Source organism: Portunus trituberculatus, chromosome 30 (genome assembly GCF_017591435.1).
Source record: "Portunus trituberculatus isolate SZX2019 chromosome 30, ASM1759143v1, whole genome shotgun sequence".
Taxonomy (NCBI): domain Eukaryota; kingdom Metazoa; phylum Arthropoda; class Malacostraca; order Decapoda; family Portunidae; genus Portunus; species Portunus trituberculatus.
In genome coordinates this window covers 3,657,490-3,664,989 of record NC_059284.1, presented here as the reverse complement: position 1 = coordinate 3,664,989, position 7,500 = coordinate 3,657,490, and the positions used below count along the sequence as shown (strand labels likewise).

The following is a 7,500-nucleotide window of genomic DNA, read 5'->3' as shown; positions in this document are numbered from 1 at the left end:
AAATATCACAAACCCTAAAAACGAGAATAAAAAAAAAATATATATAAAATGCATTCCTTAACCGTTCTAGATCCAAAAATGACGTTTAAATTGTCTTCATATTCAAATTTTTATAGTGTTCTTAACTTTGTCTAAAAAAAAATATCGTCACAAGCATAAAAGAATAAATGAATAAAAAAAACATAAAAGTAAATAAATAAGTGAAAATACAAATATATTCTAAATTGTTCTAGATCCAGAAATGACGTTAAGTTGTCTTCATATCAAAATATTTATAGTCTTCTTAACTTCGTCTCAGAAAAAATATCAAAAGCATAAAAGAATAGATGAATGAAAAAACGTAAAAATAAATAAATAAGTGAAAATCAAAATGTATTCCAAATTATTCTAGATCCAGAAATGACGTTAAGTTGTCTTCATATTAATTTTTTTACACTCTTATTAACTTCGTCTCAAAAAAAAAATATATCAAAAGCATAAAAAAATAAACGAATGAAAAAAAATTACAAATATATTCCAAATTATTCTAGCTCCAGAAATGACGTTAAATTGTCTTCATCTTTACAATCTTCTAAATCTTCATGATAATCCCCAAAAAGCAAGGATAAAAACAGCCGAGTCAGCAAAAAGTAAAGACTCATTCACTATTCCATTTAATTTTTAGACACCAAAATAACACGTTGTCTTTAATATCGCTTGTATAATGCCCTCCTCTGTTACTGAAGGCGCTGGTGCTTACTTGGCAGACCCGCTCCTTCATTATCCTTCACAAAAAGTAGTAATATCAAACCAAAACTAAAACAAAATACTAAATAAAAAGGAAAAAGAAAATAAAGTGGTGTAAAAATAACAGCGAAGGTGGACAATTTTAATCCAGAGAAATTTGATAATAAGAAATATGACAAAAGGGAAAGAGAAAGGGAAAAAAAAATATAATGTGAAGCGAAAAATGATAATAACTCTAGATAAATATGACGAAAGTAAATCAAAAGGAAAAGAACTAAGAGAAAAAGTAAAAGAATATTAAAACTAAATTATATAAAAAAAAAAGGAAAAATAAACAGTTTCTCTAAAAAAGGAGAGTGAAAGATGAAAGATGTACACTTCAAGAACGAGGATGGACATTTTAATTGACACAAAATGGAAATAATAATACAGAAAACTAAGATAGAAAATAAATAAAAAATAACTAATAGAAAAATGAAAAAATAAATAAAAACAAGGAAAAAAATAAATGAAAAATAAAGACAGTTGCTGTAAAAAGAATAGTGAAACCAGTTTGCGAAGGTGGACATTTTAGTCAAGCGATAAATAAATATATAAATGAAAAGGAAAAAGAAAAGAAAACTAAAACAAATCTAAATAAATTCAATAAAAGTAAAAATATCTTCCCTATAAAAGAAGAGTGAAAGGTGAAGCATGTACACTCCAGAACCAGTTTATTTATTTTAGTCAAGCGAAAAACTAAATTAAAACAAAAATAAGTGAAAAAAAAGTAAAAACTGAAAAATGAATAAAAAAAAATGAAAATATCTGCCCTAAAAAGAAGAGTGGAAGATGAAAGAACCAGTCTGCGAAGGTGTACATTTTAGTCAAACGAGAACTAAAAACAAAAATAAATTAAAAAACAGTGAAAACAGAGAAAAAATAAAAAAAAATGAAAATATCTGCTCTAAAAAGAAGAGTGAAAGATGAAGTATGTACACCCAGGAACCAGTTTATTTGTTTTAGTCAAACGAGAACTATAAACGAAAATAAATAAAAAAACAGTGAAAACAGAGAAAATAAATAAAAATGAAAATATCTGCCCTAAAAGAAGATTGAAAGATGAAAGATGTACACCCAGGAACCAGTTTATTTATTTTAGTCAAGCGAGAACTAAAAACAAAGATAAATAAAGAAACAAAAAAACAGAAAAGTAGATAAAAAAATAAAATAAAACATTGCCTTAAAAAAAAGAGTGAAAGATGAAAGATGTACACCCAAGAACCAGTTTATTTATTTTAGTCAAACGAGAACTATAAACAAAAATAAATAAAAAAAAAACAGTGAAAACAGAGAAAATAAATAAAAAATGAAAATATCTGCCCTAAAAAGAAGAGTGAAAGATGAAAGATGTACACCCAGGAACCAGTTTATTTATTTTAGTCAAGCGAGAACTTAAAACGAAAATAAATTAAGAAACAGTGAAAACAGAGAAAATAAATAAAAAAATGAAAATATCTGCCCTAAAAAGAAGATTGAAAGATGAAAAATGTACACCCAAGAACCAGTTTATTTATTTTAGTCAAGCGAGAACTAAAAACAAAGATAGATAAAAAAAAAAAACAGAAAAGTAGATAAAAAAAATAAAATAAAACATCTGCCTTAAAAAGAAGATTGAAAGATGAAGTATGTACACCCCAGGAACCAGTTTGCGAGGGTGTACATTTTAATCAAGCCGCGGGAGAAGATCGGGGTTTTTGTGCGTGTGGCCACCAAGAGAAGCATGGAGGTGAATTTCATACCATGGTTTAATGTGATGCAATGCCCAATTTTACTCCCTAATAATATCATAATTTCACGCCGCTCCTCCTCCTCCCGCGGCCCCGACAGACGCGCCTTTAGATGAGATATTTGCCTCTCCCCTCTCTCTCTCTCTCTCTCTCTCTCTCTCTCTCTCTCTCTCTCTCTCTCTCTCTCTCTCTCTCTCTCTCTCGCCTGTTCTCCCTCCCGCTCATCACTGAACTCATTAGCTTTGACCTCCTCCTCCTCTCTCTCTCTCTCTCTCTCTCTCTCTCTCTCTCTCTCTCTCTCTCTCTCTCTCTCTCTCTCTCTCTCTCTCTCTCTCTGTATTTTTCTTCTTTCATCATAATTTCTTGCCTCTTTCTTTCTTTCTTTGTTTCTTTCTTTCATGTGTTGGTGTCTGTCTCTCATCGTTTTATCTCTCTCTCTCTCTCTCTCTCTCTCTCTCTCTCTCTCTCTCTCTCTCTCTCTCTCTCTCTCTCTCTCTCTCTCTCTCTCTCTCTCTCTCTCTCTCTCTCTCTCTCTCTCTCTCTCTCTCTCTCTCTCTCTCTCTCTCTCTCTCTCTCTCTCTCTCTCACACACACACACACACACACACACACACACACACACACACACACACACACACACACAAGGTCACTGAACTAAGGAAATAAAGAAAGAAGGACCCAGTGGTGTTCCTAAGGTCACCCCAAAAGATCCCCCCCACAAAAAGGTCGCCCCAGGTCCCCCCCTCACCCTTCACTGCTGCACCTGGGGGAGGTGGGGGGGTTTACAGTATCCTGAAGCACTTTATATTACTTCACTGTAGGATATATCTGCTTTATGTTCAAGAGAGAGAGAGAGAGAGAGAGAGTGTGTGTGTGTGTGTGTGTGTGTGTGTGTGTGTGTGTGTGTGTGTGAGGAGCTTACACCAAACAGGAAAAACAATAATTCAACACAGCTTGGACTAAGATGGAACAATTTAGAGAGGAGAAGAAGACGAAGAAGAAGAAGAAGAAGAAGAAGAAGAAGAAGAAGAAGAAGAAGAGACGCAGTACAACTTTATAAAGACATACATGTAACAAACACTACAAACAACAAAAAAAACACACAACACGATTTACAATTTAATAAAGAAAGAGACAGAGACAGAGAGAGAGAGAGAGAGAGAGAGAGAGAGAGAGAGAGAGAGAGAGAGAGTGGAGGAGCGTGGGAGGGGCTGAACTAGCTATCACTTTACCTACATTCCCTCCACCTGGCCCACGCTTACTTGCCGAGGAGATATGATAAAGATAAGAGTGTTGAGTATCAGAGAATGAAGGGAGGGAGCGAGGCAGGGCGGAAGCTGTCAGGAAAGGGGAGTAGGAAGATAAGTAGGCGGAGGAGGAAAAAGGGGAGGGGTATATGCTCTCTCTCTCTCTCTCTCTCTCTCTCTCTCTCTCTCTCTCTCTCTCTCTCTCTCTCTCTCTCTCTCTCGTTGTTTGTTTATGTTTACGTGCCTGTTCTTGTTTGTTTGTTTGTTTGTTTATTCGTCTATGTTTTAGTGTCCCTTGCTTCTGTGTGTCTGTCTGTCTGTCTGTCTGGCTGTCTGGCTGGTTGTCTATCTGTCTGGCTGTATGTATGTTTGTCTCACCCCTCCATCTCAACTCCCTCCCTGTGTGTGTGTGTGTGTGTGTGTGTGTGTGTGTGTGTGTGTGTGTGTGTGTGTGTGTGTGCATCTCATGGCTCGTTAATGGAAGGGGGGGGGAAGCAGTAATTAAAGCTCACCTGATCCCTGCGGCTCTCGTTGTTCTCCTCCGTGTCCATTTACCTGTGCGAGGGGGGCTGAGGGGGGCTGGGGAAGCGGTGGGGGCGAGATCTGGGGATGGGGAGCAGGGAGAGGGGGAGCGTCTTAATTGATTGAATGCTCAGGTGAGGGAGACCACCACTTTTTGGGGGGTTATTGCTTCAGAGAGAGAGAGAGAGAGAGAGAGAGGGGCTGGGGGGGGCGTTTAAGAAGGCAATTTAAGTTACCTGCCCTACCGTTTTACCTGTCCAATCTATTTACTTCTTGCCCTGTCATCCTCGTCACCTTCTGTCACCTGTCTCGCCCCTCTTAGTCCCTCCCAGCCCCTCTTAGCCCCATCCCAGCTCTTCCCAGCCCTTGTTCAGCCCTCTTCCAGCCCCGTCTAACCTCGTCCAGCCCTATTCAGTCCCTGTTCAGCCACTGTCCAGCAACCGTCCAGCCTTGTCCAGCTCCCGTCCAGACCCCGTGCAGCCCCCGTCCAGTCCCCGTGCAGCCATCGTCCAGCCCCTCTCAGCCCCATTTGATTCATTCTAACCCGAGCATAACTAATTATTTTCTTATTTTCATTAAACCCGACAGCTATTCATTTTTCCCGTCCAGCCCCCGTCCAGCCCCTTCCAGCCCCGTCCAGCCCCTCCCAGCCCCATTTGATTGATTCCAACCCATTGATAACTATTTAATTATTTTCTTATTTTCATTAAACTCCATAGCTCTATTTTTTTCCGTCCAGCCCCGTTTAGCCCCGGTCCAGCCCTGTCCACCCTCGTCCATCCCTTTCCAGCCCCGTCTCGCCCCCGTCTCGCCCTCTCCATCCCCGTCTCGCCCTTTCCAGCCCCGTCTCGCCCTTTCCAGCTCCCGTCTCGCCCTGTCCAGCTCTAGCCCTGTCCAGCCCCCGTCCAGCCCTCCCGCAGGTGGTTTGGGCCGCTTCTCTCCGTCAGGCGGGAATAAACACGTTTGCGCAAATGAGAGATGACAGATAAGCTCAAGTTTGGTTCTCAACTATTCACTTCTCGTCTCCAGTTCATCTTGTTTAGAGGACTGTTATGCTATACTTCCTCCTCCTCCTCCTCCTCCTCCTCCTCCTCCTCCTCCTCCTCCTCCTCCTCCTCCTCCTCCTCCTCCTCCTCCTTCTACTCGTTCATCTTTAACTAGCTTCTTATCGCATCGCTAAATCAAGATCCCGGTGTGTGTGTGTGTGTGTGTGTGTGTGTGTGTGTGTGTGTGTGTGTGTGTGTGTGTGTGTGTGGATTCGTTTCTCACCTGTTTGTCCTGTTTCTCCACCTTACCTGTTATTCCTCCTCCTCCTCCTCCTCCTCCTCCTCCTCCCGTTATTTCCTTCTCATCTCATCTTTTCCTTCCCTTCCTTATGAATTTTTAGTATTTTCTTGTTTACTTTTCCTTCGTTTTCTTTCACTTTTCCACAGAGAGAGAGTGAGAGAGAGAGAGAGAGAGAGAGAGAGAGAGGGAGGGTATTTTCGGCAGTAATATTTCATGATCTTTATTGCTTCATTAATTTCGTGATTAATTGACAGTTAGTGCGCCGTTAAGCCTCTCACTAAACTCTCATCTGTTTTTCTGAACGCAGCGACGCCTTCAAAAGAAACCACGATATGAAAAGATGAATAGATTAAACATAAAAGAAAATTGTGTGGGCATTTATTTATTTATTTATTTATTGTGATTATGAACATGAAAAAAAAGGAGTGTCGTGAAAATTATTAACTTGCGTGAGACTACGATTTGAAAAGATGAATAGATTAAATATAAAAGAAAATTGTGTGGGTATTTATTTATGTATTTATTTATTGATTTATTATTATTTATTATTTATTTTTTTTTTTGTGTGTGTGTGTGTGTGATTATGAACGTGAAGTTAGTGTCAAGAAAATGATACAATATGAAAGTAGCATGAATGAATTAAAAGAAAACAACGTGGTTTTTTTTTTCTTTTTTTTTTATTATGAACGTGAAGACAGAAACAAGTGAGGTTAGGTCATAAGATAACTAACTTGTATGCGTGACTGTGTGTGTGTGTGTGTGTGTGTGTGTGTGTGTGTGTGTGTGTGTGTGTGTGTGTAGACAGTAAGTTATTTGGGTAGGTGGAGTCAGAAAGTAGGTATGTTAACTTTCACCATAGGAAGCTGAAGTCAAAGCTGGGAGACGCAATTCGGACGAGGCGTAACAAATCAGGCAGCCAGAGTGAGATACGTCGGTCCTGCCTCGTCCTGATCCTCACTGCCTTGGCTTCATCCACCTGCCTCACTTCCTTGCCTAACCACGCACTTCCCTCACACCTTTACTGCAATCTAAGCTACCCCTTCCTCTGTACCCTTAGGCGACGCTGACGGGTTACGAAGAAGGAACTAAGAGATACAGGTACATAATGAGGCTGGGAGGTGAGAGAGGGCCAGGACACGGGAGCAATGAAGACGTTAGCTCACCTGTAGCCCAACACCAGGTATGGAAAATGCTAGGAATGTCCATCTTACCCCTTTCTCGCGCCCCTCCGCCGCCTCGCACTGAATTTATTGAGACCCTTCCTGCGCTCCTTGGCAATTACTGACGGGGAAATCTGATCAGAGTGTAAAATTCCTGTTAAATTAGTTTTCCAGCGAAGGCGAGGCGAGGGCGGCGTGGTTGGTGGCTGTCTTGCTTGTGTTCGGATGCGTGCGCGAGGTAAGAGCAGGAGAAGGAACAGGATCAGGAGGAGGAGGAGTGAGTGAGTGGTGAGGTGTGCGCGGGTCCTCAAGTCTGTCATGGTAGATTTGTTGCATATCAGTAAAGGCAGTCTTTATTTCCAGATTTATGTGTCCTAAGCGAACGTCATTTAGAGAGAGAGAGAGAGAGAGAGTCGAGGTTAACAATCCATACGTCAAGGAAGACATAAAAGGAAAACAAACAACAAATATACTGGATTAAAAATAGAAAATCTGTGAAAGGCTAGAGAATTATCACCACCACCACCACCACCACCATCACACCATCAGCTCAATCAAACAGTGACCCGTGAAACACCTGACGAACGTGAGTAATTAACCACCTGTATGCTGTGTCACCTGTCCTTATGTGTGTGTGTGTGTGTGTGTGTGTGTGTGTGTGTGTGTGTGTGTGTGTGTTTACGAATCTTTCCCATCTTTCCTCACGTGGACTGGAGAAGGATGGATGGAAGGAGGGAAGGGGAGGGAAGGTTAGGACAGGCCGGCCACTCAATAAATCGTTGGTGGGAA

General features: G+C 40.5%; 1 long non-coding RNA gene across 1 annotated transcript in view; it reads left to right on the top strand.

The window, feature by feature from the left end:
• The first annotated feature begins 7,282 nt into the window (after nt 1-7,282).
• The window catches only part of LOC123510851, a 10,636-nt gene continuing 10,418 nt past the window's right edge, over nt 7,283-7,500 (top strand). Inside the window, exon 1 of the long non-coding RNA XR_006676626.1 lies at nt 7,283-7,297. This is a non-coding gene — a long non-coding RNA (uncharacterized LOC123510851). The remainder of the gene's footprint in view (nt 7,298-7,500) is intronic.